At 40.6% G+C, this 23,754-nt stretch overlaps 1 protein-coding gene and 1 long non-coding RNA gene across 3 annotated transcripts in view; one reads left to right on the top strand and one right to left on the bottom strand.

The window, feature by feature from the left end:
* RTL9 (retrotransposon Gag like 9) overlaps positions 1 to 7,963 on the bottom strand; it is a 79,157-nt gene extending 71,194 nt beyond the window's left edge. The window contains exon 1 of one of the 2 annotated variants that reach the window (XM_070256893.1): positions 7,752 to 7,963. The gene's annotated coding sequence lies outside the window, so the exon portion shown is untranslated. The remainder of the gene's footprint in view (positions 1 to 7,751) is intronic. The other variant, XM_070256891.1, reaches the window with a different exon arrangement.
* Positions 1 to 22,295, top strand: part of LOC138921740 (uncharacterized) — a 76,741-nt gene extending 54,446 nt beyond the window's left edge. The window contains exon 3 of the long non-coding RNA XR_011434589.1: positions 22,014 to 22,295. This is a non-coding gene — a long non-coding RNA (uncharacterized lncRNA). The remainder of the gene's footprint in view (positions 1 to 22,013) is intronic.
* Positions 22,296 to 23,754: the final 1,459 nt, after the last annotated feature.

Raw genomic sequence — 23,754 nt, 5'->3', positions numbered from 1 at the left:
TTTCAAAAGTTCCTCGTCCCAGATACAGCTCCTTAGTTGTCCCTTCATTCCTGGGTCTGGGAGACGCCTTTGTTTCCTTTGCCACTTCATTGTGCAAAACTAAGGAAGTTCTACTGTATTTTCTAGGCAATAGACCACCAAAGAAGGTTTATAAGCAGGGAAATATTAGGAGGCTCAGTGTTGGGGCAGATTGAGGCCTGAACTACAGGAAGGACGAAACTAACTAGAAGCAGGAAGCCTGGTCCCGTGAGAGAGGACATGGAATTTAATTAAGAGCAGCCTTGTCAGTGGGAGTTGGGAGAAGGGCCTTGATTTAGGACAGCCTTCTGCGGTAAATTCATAGGAACTAGGTAACGGATTCAATATATAGGAGGGGGAGAAGGAGAGAGGGCTCTAGGAGATAGCCAACTAATTTGACAAACTAATTACCAGTGGGAGGTTTATTTACACTTGTCTACTTTCAGTGTAGCCTTCTAATGCTGGGGAGCTTGCCTTGCTTGTCTGACTGGGTTGATAGACCAAAACCAGCTATGGGTAGTACCTTTCCTTCTTATTTCCTTTCTATTTTTCCCGATTTAGTCTAGTGCTCAACTCTACGGTTCTCCCCTGCCTCCTTTGTAGTTTCTCTTCTGCTCTTTTAAGAAAAGGAATCAGAAAAGTCTGAAAGTGCCATTTCTGTACCCCTCCTCCATGTCTCCCAGATCCTGGCAGCCTTTGTTTCTTGTTACTGATGGTGGTGCTTTGGTTGCTGTTTCTTTCCTTTACAATTGGGACATTGCTTACTCGCACTCTGTTTGATAAAGTTCGTCGTGACCCACTGTGCTTTCTCTTCCTAGACCTGTACATAATTATCTTGTGTTTGTGTGTAGTTTGTTTCTTCCCCTCTGTTTTTTCCACATGGCCTTCTGAATTTTCACTACAGTATTTAAAGGCAAAGAGAGAATTCTGACCAAAGCATAGGCTTGGAGTGAATAAAGAATTCTTAGCAAAGAATTTTTTTCATACTATCAACAGCACAGGGGAGCCATGGATACGGATCTGAATCAGATTAATCTTCCTAAAGCACATCTCTGATTATGTCGTTGTCCTATTCCAACATCTTTCATTGTTTCCTCAGGTTGATGGAAAGAAGTTCGAATTTCTAAACCTTGTGTGTCATGTTCCCAACATAATTTTGCCTCCTTAAATCCTGCCACTCTCTTACATGTTGCCACACTTTCCCATGTTTGTACCTTCACTCATATTATTAGCATTCTCACCCTGCCCCATTCCCATCTGTCAAAGTGCCAACTGCTCCTTAGTGCCTAGAAGACCTGATGATGGTAAGGAATCAGACCTGGCTTTCAAACTCAGATTTACTACTTACTGACTGAGTGATCTTGGGCAAGTCATATCCCCTCACAGAGACTCAGGTTCCTCATCTGTAAATGCAGATTATAATAATCTATTCTCAGAGTTGTAGTGAGGAATAAATTATACAACATATATAGCTATATCTACCACAGTGTCCCTCACACAGTACACGCTCAATAAACTATTGAATGGATAAATTTCAGGGGGTTCACAGACCACTCAGAGGCCATTGATGAATTTCAAGTTAGAAATCCCTGAATTTTAATTGATCAGTATTGGGAAATCTATCTAAATGAAAAATAATGCTTTTGCTTCCCCCATTTACCACTACTTTCTTCATCCCTCAAGAGTATGTTTGTGTATGCACGTATGTGAACATGCGCAGGCACATGTGTGTGAGAAAGCGTATGTTGTGTGTGAGAGAGAGAGTGTGTTGAGGGGGTGGATATTTACTTCAGCAACTACATTTCAGAGGGAGTTGAGTAAACAAGACTTGTTTTCACAATAGGTAAAGTCAGGTGCCAGGGAAGGTGAGTCACTCTAAGGAAGGCCCAGAGTGGACCCAGAGGAGAAAAAGAGGACTGTGCAGAAAGCCATGATTGGTTGCAATGTTCTCTAGTTCTGAAGTCACAGCTTGTCACTGAGGGAAAGTGAAGAGTCGCTTGAAATGAAGGCAGCAGGCTGACAGAAGACTTCAGCGACTTACAATTTAAAAGAACACTAAAAGAACAGTTGAAAGCAGATCCCTTTTTTTTTGTCCCTCATGGAGAATTAATATCAGATGAAAATCAGAATCTCACCAAACCATTTACTAAGAAAGTAGGCCATGTAAAGGCTCTCCCTAAAAGCTATCATGGAAATAGAAAGCAATCAAGAATGGAACACTAGAGAACAATTCAAAGGTACAGTGAAAAGGGGACGGGGGTGGCATGATACAGACTATCATGAAAGAGCAAGCCTGTTGTTGAGAGAAAACCAGGGAACCTCAAAACATCATCTGAGTGGTGAGCACAATGATGGTAACAGAGAGCCAGAGAGAGCAGGGAACATGAAGAAAAAGGTGTGCTTGCTGTTAGGAGAGGTCCACGTTCCTCCAAATTGGCAGAGTCAACAGTGCTGCCATTTCAGTGTCTCTCAGGACCACTCAATGTGTCTTCCTAGAGAACAATTCACAGAAGGGAACTGGGTAGCTCCCAGGGCACATTGGATTGGCAGTTGTGGACATAGTCATACCCACCATGGGGTCTTCATAAGCAGTTATTAATGAAAATGGAATTGCCTGGGGGAACTATAATTGCTCTAATCAGTATGACTATTCAATTCAATAAATTCAACATAATATTGAACCACCTGGAATGTGTTCTGTGCTGTGCTAGCTCATACAGGATCATTCACTCATTTATTGAGCACCTATTCTTTGCCAGGCTCTGTTGTGGGTTCTGGTGATATAGCAGTGACCAAAACAGACAAAAATCCCTTCCCCACAGGAGTTTACATACTAATGAGGTCAAAAAAGAATAAAGCAAACTAACTGCTACTGAGCGTCTCTTATATATCAGGTGCTTGACATACATTATCACATTGAATCCATACAGCAACAACCAAGGACAAAGAGTATTATCACCATTTTATGGAAGAGGAGACTAAGGTTCAAACAGATGAAAAACCAGACCAAGATGACACAGCTTTACATCATGGCAGAACTAGGCAGTGGGAGAACTCACATTTGAAGCCACACGTCTGTCTCATTCCAAAGTTCATGGATTTCTCCTCTTTACCTTTTTGACCTTCCACAGACCCTTAGGGTCAATTTCATCACCATTAAGATTTAACTTTTAGAGACTGCTGCCTAACAGCCGTTCATAAATGCCAGGATTACTCAAAGTTCAGTGGGTGCAAGTCAGAACCTGGGGCTATACAGATGACAAGACATAACATTTGCCCTTACCTCCCTCACTGAGTCGGTGGAGAGGCAGTCCAGCAGAGCACTTAAGAGCCCAGGTGCTGGGGAGAGACCAGGTGGCTTCAAATCCTAGCTCTGCCTCTGCCTGTTACTGCCTGCATAACCTTGGGCAAGTTACGTAACTTCTCTTTGCCTTAGTTTTTCCACCTGTAAAATGAGGATAATAGTACCTTCCTCGTGTGGGGGGAGGATTGTGAGGAGTGAGGAAGATAATAATAGCAAACATTTAGATACCGCTTATTATGTGCCAGGCACTATTCTAAGCACTTCATACATGTTAGCTCTTTAATGTTGACCAACAGTTCTCAAAGTGTGGATCAGGCACCCCTGGAGATCTGTGAGAGCAAAACTATTTTCATAAAAATACTAAGGCCTATTTGGCTTCTTATACTTTGATACTCTCACAAGTATGTGTATAGTGGAGTTTCCTAGAGGCTGTATGATATTGCAACAGATTGAAAGCAGAAGCAGAGAGGAGATCCAGCTATTTTCTATTAATCCAGATATTAAAAAGATTTGCAAATGGAAAACAATGCTATTCTTCTCACCACATTTTTTTTTGGTTTTGGAAAATATAGTTATTTCTCATTAAAAATGTTACTTTTATTAACATATGTAATGGGTTTAATATTGCTATTTTAATAAATTGATGAATTTTTTAAGTTTCTCAGTTTTAATTTCTAATAAGGTAAACATTGACAGATATAAGCCAAATAAACAAACACTCTTTGGGGTCCCCAATAATTTTTAAGTGTTTAAAGATCCTGAGGCCAAAAACTTTAAGAACTTGTGATATACATAATGCCTGAGAAGCCTTTAGCACAGTCTCTGGCACGTAGTAAGCACTCAAGGAATGTAAGTAATTATTATTATTACACATATGACCATAATAGACACTGGATGATGAATGTCTTAAAAGAAATGCTACATGCTGTGGAAGTTCACAGAAAAGAAAGCTCGCATCCAGCTGAAGGGTCCTGGAAAGGCTTCATGAAGTAGGTGGCATTTGACCTGGGCACTAAAGAATTAATAGGATGGTGAGCAGAGAACCTTGTGGAGGGGAGTTGATTCCAGGTGGAAGAGACACTGAAGCAGGAGAGCATAGGGTGTGCTCTGGAAACAAGGAGTGGTCAAGTTTGGCTGAAGACAAAGCTTTGTCAAGAAGAGTGATGAGAGAAAGGGCTGGAAAGGAAGATCAGTGAGTGCATAACTGTGGAGAGCTTGAATGCCAGGATGAGGAGTTTACCAATTACTCACTAGGTAAGGGAGAACCAATAAGGGTCTTTAGCCAAGGGCTAAGGTTCAGGGAGATGACTAGCAGCTATATTTAGGATAATTTGGAAAGGGAGAGACTGGACATAGAGTGACTGGTTAGTAGGCTATATTATCAGTCCTGGAGACAGGGGACTAAGAATCGAGCTAGGGTAGTGGTCCAGGAGATGGAGGAAAAGGGAAAGATGTGAAAGAATATGGACATCTATTAAATATGTAATTATTCAATGAACTTCCATGACCTACTCTGTTTCTGTCTCCAATGTTAAGGACCTCCCCACTCCCGAAGATAGGTCATGATGGAAATATTTCACATTTATGGCTCCAAAGCTGTGCCACAGTGTAGCCAAAGAAACTGGGCAGAATAAGTATGTAAGATTTCGAAGCAAATGTCCATAAGGAAATCAGGGTCCTGGAGAAAAGGACAAAAGTGGAGAGGTATTGGACATGAGGGTAGGTATTAAAATCCAGACTCCCTGTACAAATCAAGATTGTTCAGTTCTACGGCTTATGCAATCTAGGGGAAAGAGAAGTTATGAGATGAGCCCAAGGCCAAATGACAAGTATTTTTTCAAACAAAAGGAAAAGAAATGTTCCATCCATCCCAAGTAAGAAAATGCTGTAAGCGCATGGCACGTGGACAGGGTGGGGGTGAGGGGCAGGATTAGGACATAATAGTTCCAGCCTTTTGCCCAGTTAATTAATGGTTTGGTTTGGGTGTTGTTGTTTTTTTGTTTTCTTCATAAAAAAAAAAAAAGAAAGAAGCCAAGCTATTCAAGGATTTACTGCAATGTTCCCTTAGTTCTCAGACCGTTCTTTCTGTACTGCGTAAGAGATAATGAAGTTCCTGGAAAACTGTGAGCATCTGTGCTCTGCTATGCAGGTCGTTTCACAGCATTATGAAGAGGTGGGACAGGTGCCTCACAGACAAACAGAGAGGTGTTAAGGTTCTTGTTATGCCAAGTGGCTAATGCATATAGCTTTGCTGGGCAGGAGTGAATTTTATTCTCATTTCTGATCCTGTGAAGAGTCAGTGTAGGTAAAACATTCTCCTGGCAAGATTCCAAGATTGGATTTAAACAGTCCTCTTCTGTGAGGGAGGGTCTTCAGGGCTAGGGGAAAACCTTGTGAGTCCCGTTCTTCTTAAAGGTTTATTATTATGACTACCTGCTAGTGGCTCTGCTCCACCTTTACCCATGGCCCACCACCAGCATTGTGCTGTGATTAGGAAATCTAGAGTGGGAAGGGGTTTCTGTGTCCCTAGGCGGATCTGGCAGACTTGTCTACTGGGCTGTGAAGTACTGAAGGAGAGGCAAATGACCATACCCCCGCCCCCCAACAATAGGAGAAAACAGTGGCTAACATTTATTGAGGGCTTACCAAGTGCCAGATGCACTTGACTCGAATCCTCTCACTGAAACCTCACCACAACCCTGCCAGCAGGCACCATGAGCATATTGTGGGTGAAATAGCAGTCTCCGAGATTTAAATAACTTGTTCAAAGGCACACGGCTAGCCAGTAAGTGGCAGAGCCAGGATTTGAATCCACATTTGTCTGGCTGTTTCTATTATGCCTCACCACCACTAAAAGAGTCTTTTTTGTTTTCTCCTGAGTGCTTGTGCTGCCTCACAGGGCAGGACATGTTTTTGGTGCCCCAGATGATCATAGCACCGTGGATCTCTCTGTGTCACCTTATAGAACTCTCCCTCATCTAAAGGCCTCTGAGGTGCCGTGTCAGCCACCTGAGGAAGCTCCCCTGAACCCTTTGGGCTGATAGAATCTCAGATTCAGGTCATTTGGTCCAGTGCTTCAGCTCATGTCGACTCCTCTCTCTAACATCCCTGTCTAGAGGCAGGCTAACTTCTGCTTGAAAACTTCCCATCAAGCCTGGCTTCATGGGCATAGGGGTATTTCATTTTGCACTGGGCCCTGCGAATTATGTAGTGATCCTGCTTCCAGTGAAAAGAAACTCATTAGCTCAGGAGGCAGCCCATTCCATCTTTGGACTGCTCTGTCTCTTATCAAGGGCATCCTTATGGTGGGAAGAAATCTGTTCTCCACAGCTTCTTTCTACTGGCTTCAGAGACAACAGATTTAAAATTTCTAGCTCTGCAACCTCCTTACCATGGCTGTAAGCAAGTTATTTAACCTCATCTCTAAAATGGGAATAGTATTACTTTCTTTGTAAGGCTTTTTTTCTAAGGACAGATAGGCCGGCCATAACACATTGTATGTAGTCAATGAATGTTAACTATAATTAATGCCATTATTACTTCTAGCACAAGCACATTGAGTGTAAAGAACAGAACATGGTACAGAACACACATCCTGATGTGTTCCTTGCCTAAATTGGGCAAATCACTTGAAGTGTCTTATATTTTCACTATTCTTCTTACTTTCCATGCTAAGAAAATTTGATATCATTAGCCCACTTATCATTAAATCTTTAAAGTAATACAGCTAGCCTTCTAATTTAACAAAAAATATACTTCTCAGTAGTAGCTGTAGTATTTTACCATAGGATTGCTTAGTGTTTTAGTTTTGTGTAAAAATTTCCCACCCCTGATCTCATTTGCATCTCACAATAACTCCATGACGTAGAGCGGCAGGCAGTAGTTCATTCATTCATTCATGCCTTCATTCATCTATTCAGCCACTATTTAGTGAGACTCTATGCTAGGCTCTGTATTAGTGGCTGGGGATACCATGGTAAACAAAGCATACCTAGTTACAACCCTCTAGAACTTATATTCTAGTATATTTGCAGATGAGAAAACTGGCCTTGGTGTTTAATCTGCACAAGGTCACACGTTTAGTAGGAGGTAGATCCGGGACTAGAACTAAGGTTGTCTAATGCTCATTACAATGTATATTCCACTCTCCCGTTCTGTCTCTTGTTCCCCTGCATCCATTGCCTTCCTTACTTGTGCCTCCTTCTCATCTCTAAAGCACCTTGAGTTTGCTATTATTCTTTCCAAGCACCACTTTCAGTCTTGCCATTGCAATTTCATCACACACAGTTCCCACTAGTCTGGTGGTTCAACATCAAGTCACCCGAGTGTCCCTGAGCTGTTTGTTGAGCTTGATGTGTCTGGATAACCTGTCAGTAACCCAGAAACAACTAGCCCTGGTGATCTAGCGGTTAAGATTCGGTACTCTCACCTTCAAGGTCTATGCTCATTTCCAGGTCAGGGAACCACAGCACCCATCTGTCCATCCGTCAGCTGTCGTACTGCGGCGGCTGTGTGTTGCTGTGATGCTGAAAGCTATGCCACTGGTATTTCAAACACCAGCAGGGTCACTCATGGTGGACAGATTCAGCAGAGCTTCCAGACTAAGACAGACTAGGAAGAAGGACCTGGCCACCCGCTTCTGAAAAAAACTGGCCATGAAAACCCTATGAATAGCAGTGGAATGTTGTCTGATACAGCACTGGAATGTGAGACGATGGTGCAAAAAACTGGGCAGGGTTCCAGCTCTACAGGGTCTCTAGAAGTTGGAATCAACTCCATGCCACTAACAACCACCAACCCGAAAGCAGGAGGACTAGGGGCTTGCATTGCTTCACTCAGTCTCCCTGCTCTTTCCTGGGGCAGCTTAACCTTTTTTTGGCTGGCTGTTAGATAACATATAATTTCCTTTTTAAAAGGCTGAAGTGCCTCCCAATTGCCCATGTATAATATCAAGTCCAAACACTCTACCTGGCTTTGTAGGCCCTCCATATTGTGGTCCCACCCTACCTTTGAACCTTATCTCTTTACTCCCTCACCTTTAACACATGCACTCCAAGCTCATTTCCTAGCCTATGGCCTATCCATGCACCTCATCACTCTTGTTATCCCCATCCCACAAACCTAGAAGCTCTCCTTCGTCCCCTCCATCCAAAACAAATCCTACTCAGCCTAAGTCCTACTTCCTTTAGGAAACTTTCTTTATTGGCTCCAGGTCTCAATGATCTCACCAATAACTGAATAGTCCTACATCTGCATTTAAAAAATTAATTGCCCAAGTACACACTAGAGAGGATCTCATTTGATAGTCCTTCATTTGAAAAAGTCCTGGAGATTTTAATTGGCCTCATGCTCAATACGAATCAATAGTGGTGGTGCAGTTGCAAATATATAAATAAATAGCTGCGGGATGCAACCTCAGGCTAGACTGAAATATCATGCCTAGACTGAGAGAAATAATGCCTCTACTGGGCTCATTAATTCAATCACTCATTCATTCATTTAAAACACATTCATTTCTTTGCAAAGTGTATATCCTTTGTCTTAGAAATTCCACTTTTAAGAATCTATCCTACAGAAACACTTTGCAGCATTGTAGGTGTCTAGTAAGTTTTAAGATTTTCTCTTTATCCTTGATGTCCTGAAGTTCCACCATGATGCATCTAAAACTTACCAATTTGTCTTCATTTATTCTGATTAGCATTAGGTACCGGATTTTGACCTGAGGACTCATGTCTTATCATTTCTGGAAAATTGTCAGCCATTTCTCTTTGAACATTACCTCTTCCTATTTTTTCCTTCTGGAATTTCTATTAGATGTGTGTGGAGCTTCTTATTCTATCACCCATATCTTCTAATTTTCCTTTCATATTTAGCATTTTTATAATGTTTTGCTATATTCTGTGACTATCTCAGCTTTATTTATTTCACTAATTCTCCCTTCACTTGTGCCTTAAGTGTAGTTTAACCTGTCAGTTGACTTTTTAACATTTCAAAGTGACTAGAACTAAAGTCTTCCAATGCTCATCCATATTTTCTATAATCTTCATTTCTAGAATTTTTCTTTTATGTGTATATATATATACATATATATATATATGTATATATATATATATGTTTGTCCTCTGTATCTGTCAGTCTTTTTTTTTTTTTTTGAGGACGATTAGCCCTGAGCTAACTGCTGCCAATCCTTCTCTTTTTGCTGAGGAAGACTGGCCCTGAGCTAACATCCGTGCTCATCTTCCTCTACTTCATATGTGGGACGCCTGCCACAGCATGGCTTTTGCCAAGCAGTGCCATGTCCGCACCTGGGATCCGAACAGGTGAACCCTGGGCCTCCAAAGTGGAACGTGAGCACTCAACTGCTGCACCACCGGGCCGGCCCCTGTTTCTGTTTTGTTTGTTTGTTTTGTTTTTTAGATTCCACATATAAGTGAAATCATGCAGTATTTGTCTTTCTCTGTGTGACATTTCACTTGGCATAATACCCTCTAGTTCCATTCATGTTGTCACAAATGGCAGGACTTCATTCTTTTTAACGGCCGAGTAATATTCCATTGTATAAATATGTATCACATCTTTATCCATTCATCTCTCAATGGACACTTAGGTTGTTTTCATATCTTGGCTATTGTAAATAATGCTGTGATGAACATAGGAGTGCATATATCTTTTTGAATTAGTGTTTTTGTTGTCTTCAATTCCACCTAGAGGTGGAATTGCTGGATTGTATGGTAGCTTTATTTTTAGTTTTTTGAGGACCCTCCATACTGTTTTTCATAGTGGCTGTACCAATTTACTTTCCCACCAACAGTGCATGAGGGTTCCTTTTTCTCCACATCCTCACCAACACTTGTTATTTGTTGTCTTTCTGAAAATAGCCATTCTGATAGATGTGAGGTGATATCTCGTTGTGGTTTTGATTTGCATTTCCCTGATGATTAGTGATGTTGAGCATCTTTTCATGTGCCTATTGGCCATTTGTATAAATATACGATATTTTAAAGTCTGTTCAGATTACCGTATTATCTGTAGTTCCTTGGAACCAAAGTCTCCCATTTCTTTTTTTTTTTTTTTTGAGGAAGATTAGCCCTCAGCTAACATCTGCTGCCAATCCTCCGCTTTTTTTTGTTGAGGAAGACTGGCCCTGAGCTAACATCCATGTTCATCTTCCTCTACTTTATATGTGGGACGCCTGCCACAGCATGGCTTGCCAAGCAGTGCCATGTCCACACCCGGGATCCAAACTGGTGAACCCCGGACTGCTAAAGCGGAATGTGCACACTTAACCACTGCACCACCAGGCCGGGCCATCTCCCATTTCTTGTACATACTGACTAAGTCTTATTGTAGTGGATTTCTTCCTGTGCTTTATAATTATTCATGTGCACTTATCTTCTGTAGGAGCTATATTCTGAGGGAATTTGACTCTGAGTTGTAGAGGTGACCCTATGGGCAGTTTTTCGTTTGCTTCTACCAGAGTTCTATGGCGTTCCAAGCTCTTGATCAGTTTTTATGTTAAATTCTCAGCTCAGGGTTTCTGAACTATGTGGGTACCGTGAATTTGGGTCTCATAACAGTGTGTAGCTCAGGTTTAGATTTTTAGACTTATTATGGATGAGTTTATTTCTATATCTTGTTTGTAGAAACACAGTATAGCATAATAGTTAAGAGCATGGACCCTAGAGCCAGGATGCCTGGCTCTGAATCTTATATCTGCCGCTTCCTAGCAGTGTGACCTTAAGCAAGTTACTTCAGCATTATATTCCTTATTTGTAAAATGAGGGTTATAATAGTGCCTACCTCCTGGGATTTTTATAAGGATTAAGTGAATCAATACATGCAAAACATGCAGAACAGTGCTTGTCACAGTGTAAGTACTAAATAAGATTTGTTATTATGGTGCCCCTGGCTATTTGGGAAACCCCGTTTCCATTCATAGATGAAGAAGATCTCTTTTGCTCCTTGTTTTGCTCAGGAAGCACAATTCTAACTCAATTCCAAGCCCTTCAAAGAATTCGAAGTGTAAGCTCCTAGGGTACAGACCTGGTCCCACCATCTCTGTGAGTTGTGAGATTTCAAGTCATGCTCATTGCCGTGATTTCGAGTTCCATTTTTGTTTCTGAAATCTGGAGGTTTTCCTTTCTTGCTCTTTGAGCTCGGTTAAATACTTTTGTGGATACATTTTATCCAAAGTGTCTCTGTGTTTTGAGTTGCATTGTTGATAATAGTGAACAATATTAGATAACATAACTCTTCAATAATAGAGGATTTGTCAAATAAATTATGGTACATTTTTCAAACAGAATACAATGTAACCATAAAAAAATAATGAAGCAGGTCTGTATAACTATATAGGCTGACACAGGATATAGCTGTGTTGTATTGTTAAGTGAAAAAAACAAGGAGCAGAGAAATATGTTTGTCTATATGAACTTATGTATTTTGGTGCATAGAGAAGGTACTGGAAGGATGCACACCACAAACTATTACCATGGGTACTTCGAGCATGGATGTGAGGGACAGACTTATATTTGTACTTCATTCTTCTTCCTTTAGTTATGATCTTTTAATAAGGTGCAAGCATTTCTTTTAAAAATCAAATAATTGGAAATAAAAGGCAAAACAGATACTACCTCTCTGATTTCAGCCCTCCAAAGGAAAGCATAACCAGCATTTACCAAGCATCTACTTGGTCAGGAGCTGAGACAGTAATGATGAATAAGCTTCATTCCCCACCATAAGAAGCTCAAGATCTAATGGGAAAGAGATGCATACATAAGCACAGAATTCTGTAAGAAATGTCCTCAAGGAAGTGGGGGAATAGCTAATTTTCTCAGAGGGAAGGACACTAAGGGAAGCCTCACAGAGGAGCTGGGGCCTGAACAGTGTGGAGGTGACCAAGTGGACAAGAGAGGGGAGGGCATAGTAGCAGTCAAGGGTCCAGTAGGAAACCAATGGCACACTGAAACAGGGAAAGTGAGGGGAGTTTAATGAAGGGACTGCTTACATCAAAGTGAACAGCATTAAGAGAAACCAACAAAGGATGGTGACGTACCCCAGGAGTCTTTACCATCTTCAGGCCTGAAGAGCCAAGAGGAGGGAGCAGTTACCAGAACCCAGAGAGTAGCTATAGCTATAGAAGATAGCTGCCAAAGAAGTCCATGGCCTGTGGTAGATGCTTCTAGAAAGACTCAACCAAACTGCTGATACTCCACAGAGAGGGAGCCAGGAGAATAAATATCCAGATGTTAATCTGCTTCCAATCTCCAGTCCCTTGCTAGTGCCTCCCATTGGCCATATCCAACAAGAATCCAGAGGACAAGGAAGCCAGTTCATACAGTTAATAGTCCGTAAAGGTCGGCCTCTGGGGCTGCAGAAAGAGAATGGAGGAGAATGAAAAGTAGATCTGCAGAGGGTACACGGGATCTCTATGTTTCTCTTAATTTTACTGTGAACCCAAGACTGCTCTAAAAATAAAGTCTATTAAAAAAATGTAGGGGGCCAGCCTGGTGACGCAGCAGTTAAGTTCGCACATTCTGCTTCGGTGGCCCAGGGTTTGCCGGTTCGGATCCCAGGTGCAGACATGGCACCGCTTGGCAAGCCATGCTGTGGTAGGCGCCCCACACATAAAGTAGAGAAAGATGGGCACGGACGTTAGCTCAGGGCCAGTCTTCCTCAGTAAAAGAGGAGGATTGACAGCAGATGTTAGCTCAGGGCTAATCTTCCTCAAAAAAAAAAAAAAATGTAGATCTGGAGGGGCAAACAGAGAATATTCCAAATAGACATTTTATGAAGAGAGAGTCATACGGGTAAAGGAATAAGAGTAAGAAATCATAAAGGGCACTTGAGAAGCAGAGAATAGTTTAGTGTGACTAAATTGTAGAGTTTATGGGGAAAACAAGGGTGGGGTGATAGAGAGTGGAAAATGTGAAAAGAGTATTGACAAACTGTATGAGTACCAAATTTTTAGATTTGCAAACTGATAGCCCAAGGGACAAAATTGGCCTGCAAAAGAAAGTCATTTGTCTTGAGTCTGAATGTGAATATCGTTAGATAACTATGTGGACTTCACAGGTCCCACCACTGATCATTGTCTACCTCACCTTTTTTATTATCTATTTGCCCCTGAAAACATTTTAGGAAAAATTCATATTAGAGCTTGTCCAGGGGAGCGCAAAGCATAGGGGTTTGGAAAGCATGTCAAATTAAGAGTTAAAGGAACTAAGCCATTAAGCCTTGGAAAAGAAATGACTAAGAAGGACATGATGGCTTTCTTCAAGCCAGCCAAAAGCTAACACAGAGAAGAGGGAGTAGATTCATTCGCGTTGTCCCTTCATTCACTTGACAAATATTTGTTGCATGTCCTCTACGCACCAGGCTCCGACCGAGCTGCTCCAAATAGCACGATTAGGACCAAAGGGCATATATTTCAGGAAGGTGGATTTAGACTCGGGATGGCAATTCTTACCCATTTTGACTCTCAGATCCCTTGAATCTGATAAAAGGTATGGGCCTTCTCTGCTGAAAGATATACCTGTACCACATGCACACAAATATCCACATGCAATTTCAGGAGCTTCATAGACCCAGTAAAGCCCACACATGGTCACCAAGCTAAGAATCCCTGGAGAATATAGCAGCCATCCAATGGATAGGTATGCAGCCATTGAAAAGAATGATGTAGACATAAGTGAGAAAAAAAGAAAGGTGCAAAATAGTGTGCATAGTTTTTAAAAAGAAAAAGATTATACACACAGAGATATGTATGTATGATGTATAGGCAACTTCTAGAAAAATACACACTAAACTGATAAAAGTGATTGCTTAAAGGAGGGGAACTTGGTGGCTGGGGCAGAGGGAAACTTTAGCTTTTACTTTGAGGAAGATGAGATGCCTTGGGCTAGTTTTAGCAGAGGAGTAACATGTGTTTCTCAAGGATTTGTGCGATAATTCTAGTAAAAGAAAACGAAGGTGGCTTAGAATAGGGTGGTAGCCGTGGAAGGTGGTGAAATATACTCTCCACTGTTTACCCTTTGATCATTTGGCATTTTGTATCATGTATATCTAATACTTATTCAAAAAATATTACATATCGAAAAAGGACCCCTGACAAGGATCTTTCTAGGAATTCAATACCTCCAATTATGGAGCATTTTGCTTCAGACTCTATGGAGCTTCCTGGAAGTCCTCGTGTAAACACTAAATCCACCACCAGAAATGTGGTATCAAGGAGTCCTGCACTTGGAAGGGGGGCTGCTTTAGATGATGAGGGTGATCTGTCCCCACCTGAAGATGCCAGGAGTCTCAGAACTGCCATTTCACTTATAATCATTCTTTATTTATTTGACAGATATTTATTGAGCATCTATTATGTGCCAGGCACTGAGTTAGGTACTGGAGATATAGGAGTGACAAAATAACACCCCTGCATTCCTGAAGCTTACAGTCTATTTGTGGAGATAGACAATAAACAAACAGGGAAATATGAATACCTCAGAAAATGATAAGTGCTAAGGAGAAAAATAAAGCAGGGTAAAGTGATACAAAAGCATGCAGAGGGGCAATTTTTAAATAAGGTGGTCAAGGAAATAGCACTGGTAAGGTGTCACTTGCACAGAGATGTGAGGCAAGCAAGTGAGTAAGTCTGTGGCTTTATGGGGAAAGAACATTTGAGTTAGAGGGAACAGCAAAGGCCCACTGGGAGTTATCTTGGCGAGTCTGAGACACAGCGAGGAGGCCATATGGCTGGAGCTGAGTAATCAAGGGGGAGAGTGGTAGGAACTGAGGTCAGAGAGGGAAAGGGGAAAAAGTCAGCTCATGTAGAATCTTACAGGTCATTCTAAAGACTTTGGCTTTTACTGTTAATAATATAAAAAGCCATTGGAGGGTTTTGAGCAGAAGCCTGACATGATCTGACTTATATGTTTAATGGATTTTTCAATGATGCAAGTAAGAAACGATTCTGGCTTGGACTAAGGTAGTAGCAGTGGAAATGGTGAGAAGTTGTCAGATTTTAAATATATTTTGAAAGATTTGGCTCACGGTATTGCTGATAGATTTGATGTGGGGTATGAGAAAAAACACGAAGTCAAAGAAGACTCCAAGTTTGGCCAAACATCTGGAAAAGTGGATAAAGAAGACTGTGAGAGAAGCAGGTATAAGAAAAAAAAATGGCTTTCCTTTTGGAGAATTTCGAATTCACATGCCAATTAGACAGCCTAATGGTCAGAAAGATGAGGAAAACCCAGTAAAAGATACTAAGAAAGAGTAGCCAGCGAAGTAGGAAGAGAATGAAGAATGTGTGGTGTGCCAGAAGTCAAGTGAAACAAGTATTATTTCAAGGTGGGAGTGATCAACTGTGTCAAATGCTGCTGTTGGGTCAAATAAAATGAGAACAGAAAAATGATCATTAAATTTAACTCTGAAGAGATATTGTTGACCTTGACATGAATCATTTTGGTGGAGTGATAGGGGCAAAAGCCTGATTGGAGAGGGTTCAAGAGAGAATGGGAGGAGAAGACTTAGAGTTAAGAAGCAAAGGCAACTCTTTCTAGAATTTTTGCTCTGAGGAGAATGAGAGAAATGGGGCTGTAACTGAGCTCAAGGACAGTTTTTTTTTTTTAACGTTATAGATATTGGTTTGGTGAGAGAAAAATTGCTGATGTCACAGAGGGAGGGGGAAATGACTAAAGCGATGACCTTGATTAGGCCAAAAGGGACAGGATCTAGTACACAAGCAGAGGAGTTAGCCTTCAGGGGAATTACAGACAGTTCATTCGTAGTGACAAGAGGGAAGGCAGGGTATGTGAATACAGATACAAGTAGGTTTGTAGATATGGTGATGGGAGTCCGTAGTTTTTCTCTTCTGACTGCTTCTATTTTCTCAGTGAAACAGGAAGCAAGGTCAGCAGCTGAGAAGGAGGATGGAGCAAGGGGTGTTGGGCATTTGAGGAGAGGGAAGGTATAAAACAGCCACCCAGGAGAGTTCAAGAATGACTGGACAAAGCAAATGTAGTGATATTGGAAGGTAGTACTAAGGGCCCCGTTGAGGTTGGTGGTCATGACTCTAAAGTGAGACTAGTCAGCACGGTTCTAATTTTTTATCCAATCTCATTCAGCTGCTGGGGCAGGTCTGGAATAGACAGAGTTGGATTTAACCAAGATTAGGTGTCTGTCCCTCAAATATGGAGGCAGAAAGAGGCAAGGGAGGCTAGGATGTACACAAAAGGGTGAATATAACAACAGACATAGAATCTAAGCTGTGCAAAGAAGAAAATGAAGATGCTAGGGGCTGTGGGACACTACTCTACCGCTCAGCACATAATTGTTCTCTTGTTAATTTTGTCACATAATGGTTAAAAAGTGTCCATTCCTGTTAGCAGGTAGAGGGCACCAGTGACTTTGTAGCAGTGTTCTTACAATTGTGTTCCTCAGAACCACTAGCCCTTCACTACCATTCCTGTGTATGAAGTCACAGAAACTTAGAAAAACCCTGTGTACCCCATCCCTCTCTTCGAGGTTCACATTGCCTGTTAACATATTAAGGACTCCAAATATTCCTGCCATTGGGAAACCAATTTGACTGATCCAGTGGTTCACAAGCTGGCTTGTTCATGGGGCTCTTTCTTATGTAGTACTCTCATCATTCATCCCCAGGGATTAATACGCCATGGAACACACTTTGAGAAATAGTAACTTAGGAAGCATGTTGGGGATGGGAAGCTGAGTTTTAGGCAAAACCCACACTGTGGCCGTTCTCCCAGGCAGTCTGCATGACAGGAACCCACGCCATCCCCAGGCCGTCTCACAGCGCTACAGCTGAGCTGGCCCTTAGAGACTTGGGTTCTATTCAGTTCCCCTAAAGCCAAATAAACCTAATATTGTCAGTACAGCTGTTTTCCTAGTTTTCATTCAGCTGCAGCTCTCCGATGTTATATCTTCAATAATTCAAGAGATATTATTGGGCCAATGCACTGGAAGTAGCATGAATGTTTATTAACTACTTCCTTGCATCAGACACTATGCTTGGCATTTCACATACATTTTCTCACTCACTCTTCACAATAAGACGGTGAGAAGGCATATGTTATTAAAAAACATCCAGGAAAATCACTAGTAACCAGTCTTCTTCAGAAACTTGTTGCCTGGAAGAAGAGAAATGGGCTGAGATTGTAACAAGCAATGTGTTTGCCACAGATTTGAAGCCCTAGGAACATTCATAGAATCAGGATGTTTGAGCCAAAAGAGACATTGGAGATCAATTTAAGATATTAGGGAGAGGTTATTGCATTCTTCTCAAAATATATTACGTAAATTGTCTCAGGAGACAGGGATTAAGAAATTTTCTTGCCATAACTGCTTTGATTTAAATCAAGCCATATAAAATGATATTGTCACATGAACTACAGGCTACAGATCATGCTGCAAGAATGCAATATTGTAATTGGTTATCGGCTGGAATTGCAAATGAACACTTGGAAATTAATCTGTGTTTCAATGTTGTGGAAGCCTGATTTCACCTGAACACAGTGGTTCTCAAACCTGAATGTGTATCAGAATTACTCCAACTACTTGTTTTAAAATGTGGGTTCCTAGACCCCATCTTCAGAAATACTAATTCAGTACGCCTGGTATAACGGCCAGGAAATTGGCATTTTTAACAAGCTCCCTGGGTGGTCTACCAATATCGGCGGCCCACAGACTGCCTAAAATCTGAGAAAAACTTCCCTAAGGATAGTCTCTTCTTAATCAAGGTATGAGCAGGTCAGTGTCAACTAGTTAGCTGGGGCAGTTTCCCTGCAAAGAGACCAATTTAGAAACACGGGAATCCCTACTGTTTCTGGATCCCTGTTTTTCTACAGAACCTCATCTTAATGTGATAATGAACTCTTAGAGACATCTCTTTCCCTGTGACTTGATGATGGAGGTTGAGGCTCAGGAGAAAACAGTAGGCACTATGAGCAATCTTTCTGGGACATAACATTGAAGTGGAATCAAAATTCCTCCTGTAAGCTCTCAAGTGATTAGAAATTCTGTACACCCAGAAGTTTGTAGCATTCACTATATTTTGGTCACTTATATAGTAAAGAAATGGGCATGGCTTGTAGGCTATGGAATGCCTATTCCCTGAAGGGATCTTGGTCCTTAGCCAAGATCCCATCCTCAGTTTTGCAGGTTCCAAAACTCAATTTTGTCATTTTTAACCAGGGAGTCATTAGGCTCTGGGGAACAAATTTCACACAATCCAAACTCATAAGGCATGGTTTAGAAAACGAAATGTCAATTTATTAATTCATCTTGATAATTAACTACAAAGTACACTTACGTCAATCAGTGCATTCTCTTCCCAGTAGGAAATCTCTTTAGGAAACCAAATAAAGGCAGAAGACTGTTTGGTGGAGGCAGACTGGTTTAGTGAAAAGAACCGGGGTTTTGGAGTCAGGTAGATCTAGGTTAGAATTAGGTTGGATTGGAGTAATGCGAGCCAAACATACAAGCCAAACATCCTTAGCCACCAGAAGCTAGGAAGAAGCAAGGAATGGGAACTCCCCTAGAGCCTTTAGAGGAACAAAGGCCCTGCTGACACCTTGATTTCAGACTTCTGGCCTCCAGAACTGTGAGAGAATAAATTTCTGTTGTTTTAAGCGCTGAGTTTGTGGTAATTTGTTACAGCAGCCACAGGAAACTAATACCACTCATTTAGTTTTATGGACTTGGAGAAGTCACATAACCTCTTTGAGCCTCAGTTCCCTCATCTGAAAATAGGGCTAATAACAGGCCCTGATGAGATCAGAGTGCTACTGTGAGGATTAAGTAGACAATTTATGTAAAGCACTTGGTTCAGAGTAGGGGCTTGGTGTACAGTGGCTGTTGCTGCTGGTGAGTGAAGAGGTGGTAGAGGGTGTGGGATGGTCTGAGAAAATGGAGTCATGTAGTTCATGCAGCCTGATGCAACCACCTATTCCCCTATCGAAGGACAATAAATGTATCAGCAGGTCAGGGCACGGGGTGAGAAGAACAACTTCTCTTTCTAATTGTTGTTGTTGTTGTTTCTATAATGGTCAAATAACTTGCTTGCACGTGTCATGATGTCGTGAAACCCTTCTTAGTTTTGATGGACTATCCCAACCTTAGCATTTCCAAGACTACAGTAGTGTTTTCCACTGGTGACATTTTAGAGCATTGCTTCTTAATCACATAGAGGGAGGTCCCTTATCCTATCAGTAAAGGCTTTTTTTTCCCTTTTTTTTGTGGGCAGCCCATCCCATTTCTACAGTGGATGATTTTCTTGTCAGCTTAAGTACCTGAGAGTGGCATTTTTCTATCTTATTGCTTGACCTTAACTTTAGAGTTGGGGGTCCTATGCCCTTTAAGTTCATGGCCTTCTGTCTCCATTTTTCAGAACCCTGTGAATTCATAGTGCTATGTCTACTTTCTCACCAACTTGTTTGTAAACAGAATTCTGTAGTTTCTGTGTCTGACAGCCTCGACTCCCACCCACACAGCCACAACCAGTGCTACCTCTAGGAGGCCAAGGAGACTATGCCCTATTCATCTTTGTAGGTAATGCCCAGAATACTGCATGGCATATGGTAAAGATTTGTTGAGGTGGTGGAAAACAACGAATAAATCTTGGCCCTGGAGAGAGGCAGACCTGGGTTCAGACCCTAGCTCTCCTTTCTGCTAGCTGTGGGGCCTTAAGCAAATTACACCAGCTTTTGGTAACTCAATTCCTTCATCTGCAAAATGATGATGATAATAGCATCTACATTATAGTATTTTATAATAATTAAATGAATTAATATATATAAAGCCCTCAGCATAGTACCACATCCATAGTGAATGTTTAGTAAATGTTAGCAATGTATAAAGGACTATACGAAATAATGAATGAAGGAATGTATGTTTTCAATAGGAAGTTTGGTGAGATCTTCTCTGACCGCCATGTTTAAAGTTGTAAGATCCTCCTCCCCATTCCCTATCTGCCTTCCTGGTTTTATTTTTCTTTATACTTTGAATACTACTTGACATTATATATTATACACATATTTATATATAGCTCCAGGAAATCTTTAGTGCCTGTAAGAGATCCAGAGAAGGATGAGAGAACAGCCAGTAAGAATTGGTGAATACTTCATTTACCATATCTCTTACCACATGATTCCTATCGTTGGGAGTACTCGAAAGCTAAAGTTTATCAGAACAAACCACTCACATTGACTGCATGGAAGGAAAACAACGTTTCATATCATAAGAGTAACAGTTGCTCAACTTCAGAGAGTGCTTCAAAATATGATGAAGTGTTGAAAAGTGTAGAGTTGTCAATAGAAGCTATTGCCAGCAGTTATTTTAAATTAAAAATACTTTCAGCATTCTGGTTCTAGTGCAGAGTATTTGAGTTATTATTGTTATTAGAGAGAGCCTGAGCCAGGAGGATTGCATAGACAAATGACAACATTAAAGGAAATCAGATGAAGTTTCACACATAGGAGAGTTGCACAGGCAATCAAAGCAAGTTTTACTTCATATAACATGCTTTAGGTAGCAGTGTAGGGATGACAGGGGAAGGGAGGAAGGAGAATTGATATGCTGCAAACTAGCGAGAATCAGCACTTGCTCAAGATTCTGCACATGAGTGGCTATATTACAGTTATCCTGATTTCCTAGTTTTCTGGTCTCCCATTGACTCATTCATCCAACAAAAATATATCGAGTACCTACTACGTGCCAGGCACTGTTCTGGGTGTTGTAAATATAGCAGTAAGCAAAAACCCTTGCCCTCTTGGAACTTGCATTCTAGTAGGAATCGGCACACTATGGGTCCCTGGCAAAATCTGGCCTGTCACCTGTTTTGGTAAATAGTTTTATTGGAACCCAGCCGTTCTCATTTTTTTATGTATCATCTATGACTGCTTTTGCAAAACAACAACAGAGATGGGTAGTTGTGTCAGAAATTATCTGGCCCACAAAGCATAAAATATTTACTATCCGGCCCTTTACAGAACAAGTTTGCTGGCCCTTATTCTAGCCGAAGGAGACCAACGATCAAAAAAATATATGTAGAAGGATCTTTTTGAATACCATGTGTACTCAGACAAGGGAAACAAAAGAAAAAAAAAACAAGTGAGACTTCATCAGACTAAAGAGCTTCTGGAAGGCAAAGGAAACCAAGATAAGAATGAAAAAACCACCCACCAACTGGAAGAAAATATTTGTAAATCATATATCTGATAAGGGGTTAATCTCCATAATATATAAAGAGCTCACACAAATGAACTACAAAAAAACAAACAACTTAGTCAAAAAGTGGGCAGAAGATATGAACAGACATTTTTCCAAAGAAGACATGCAGATGCCAATAGGCACATGAAAAGATGCTCAACATCACTAATCATCAGGGAAAGGCAAATCAAAACTACACTTAGATACCATCTTACACCCAGTAGAATGGCTATAATCACCAAGACAAAAAACAACAAATGTTGGAGAGGTTGTGGAGAAAAGGGAACCCTCATCCACTGCTGGTGGAAATGCAAACTGGTGCAGCCACTGTGGAAAACAGTATGGAGATTTCCCAAAAAATTAAAAATAGAACTACCATATTACCCAGCTATCTCACTACTGGTTATTTACCCAAAGAACTGGAAATTAACAATTCAAAGAGACTTATGCACCTCTATGTTCCTTGCAGCATTATTCACGATAGCCAAGACGTGGAAGCAACCCAAGTGCCCATTGATGGATGATTGGATAAAGAAGATGTGATATATATATACAGTGGAAGAAGATTGCTTTGCAATCAAGCAAAAGTGAGTTTAAATCTGGATTCTGCAAATGACCAACTGGATGACCTTGAACAAATCAATCTCTATGAGCCTCAGTTTGCTCATCTGTCAAATGAGGCCTCACAGGTGGTTGTCAGGATCAAATGAGAAAATGGGCACGAAGTATTCAGTACAGGGCCTCGCACGTGGTAAGCATTCAAAAAGTGTTAGCTCTTATCAATAATAATTCCTAGGATTATGGTTCTCAATTTTCCCAGCTCTAGAATGTAATTTAATAGCACTATAGCTCCCATCCACTATTGCTCTGTTGTCCTAATTTGTCCCTTTCAAACTAAAAAGGTGAAAAAAAAATTCTTAGAGCCAATAGGTTGAGAACACTCTCTCTACATTTTATAGTCCATTTGAGCTTTATGCCCAGTACAAAAGAATTATGGAAAAAGAACTAGCAACTCTAAGTATGCCACAGATTTTAATATGTCTGACAATGCCTCAAAGACGGGTGCTCTCAGCCTAGGGTGGACATCAAAATCACCAATTTTTATTTTTAATTTCATTAAATATATTCTTCTTGTAAAATGGCAAATAATTTTTTTTCAAAATACTCATACTTGCATTTGCCTTAGAAATAATTCTCCTATTGAAACAAATCTCCAGTGTGGAGACAGGTGGCCAGCCAAGTATGTTTTGCAAAAATTATCCAAGTGAGTCTGGTAAGCACTTCCGCTCTGAGAGAGGGACTGGAAGGTGAGTTTGGGGAAAGAAGTCAGGGCCTCCCTTTGAGAAGAAATCCAAGAAAGGTAGTTATAACCACTCTGCCTCTCACACAAAGTGGGTATGTAGAAACTTACCCTGCACCGGCTGGGGGAAAGCATAGTGTTTTCTCCTCCATGCATTAACCACAGGGGATTTCCCTCCTACAGTTACACAAGCATCACCCTTGACACACCAACCGGAGAACTGTGCTCAGTGAGAACACAAGATTTGTCCCATGCTTCAAAAATGCAACTATATTTACTCACTGGATTAAAAACATGTCATGCCTAAAGATCAAATACTGTTTAATGTCTAAAGCAAGAAAGAATGATTAGCAAATAATTTAATTATTTTTTGTTTACACATCTGTTCCCAAAGCTAATTGTTTGCTGGCAAAAACTGTTTGGCCTTGATTATGATCATTAATGAGCGTGCTTGCATTTCAAATCAAGGAATCAGTTTCTCAAAGGCTTTAGTCAAATAAAATAAAAACAAATAATTCTCAAAATAAAAGTGTACAACAAAAGTAAAGTATAAAAAATAATACTTTATGAAGTTGTTACTTTTACTTCCTGACATATATATCAACAATTTTACAAATTATGATTGTAGTTTGAAATATTGTCATTTTTTAAAAAGTAGCCTTTATATTTTAGAGCAGTTTTAGGTTCACCATCTAATATATTTTACGGCAACTATTGATATATATAATACAAATATATATATTACATATTATGAATATATAGTATACAAATGTATATCACATATACATATATACAAATACATATTATATTGTATTTATACATAAATATACATAAGTATGTATATTACATGTTTACATATTACAATTACATATACAAATACAATTACATATTGCAATATATACATAAATTG

This window comes from Equus caballus, chromosome X (assembly GCF_041296265.1).
Source record: "Equus caballus isolate H_3958 breed thoroughbred chromosome X, TB-T2T, whole genome shotgun sequence".
NCBI classification, from domain to species: Eukaryota; Metazoa; Chordata; class Mammalia; order Perissodactyla; family Equidae; genus Equus; species Equus caballus.
Note: the sequence above shows the minus strand (reverse complement) of the source record. Positions and strands in the feature narration are given on the sequence as shown.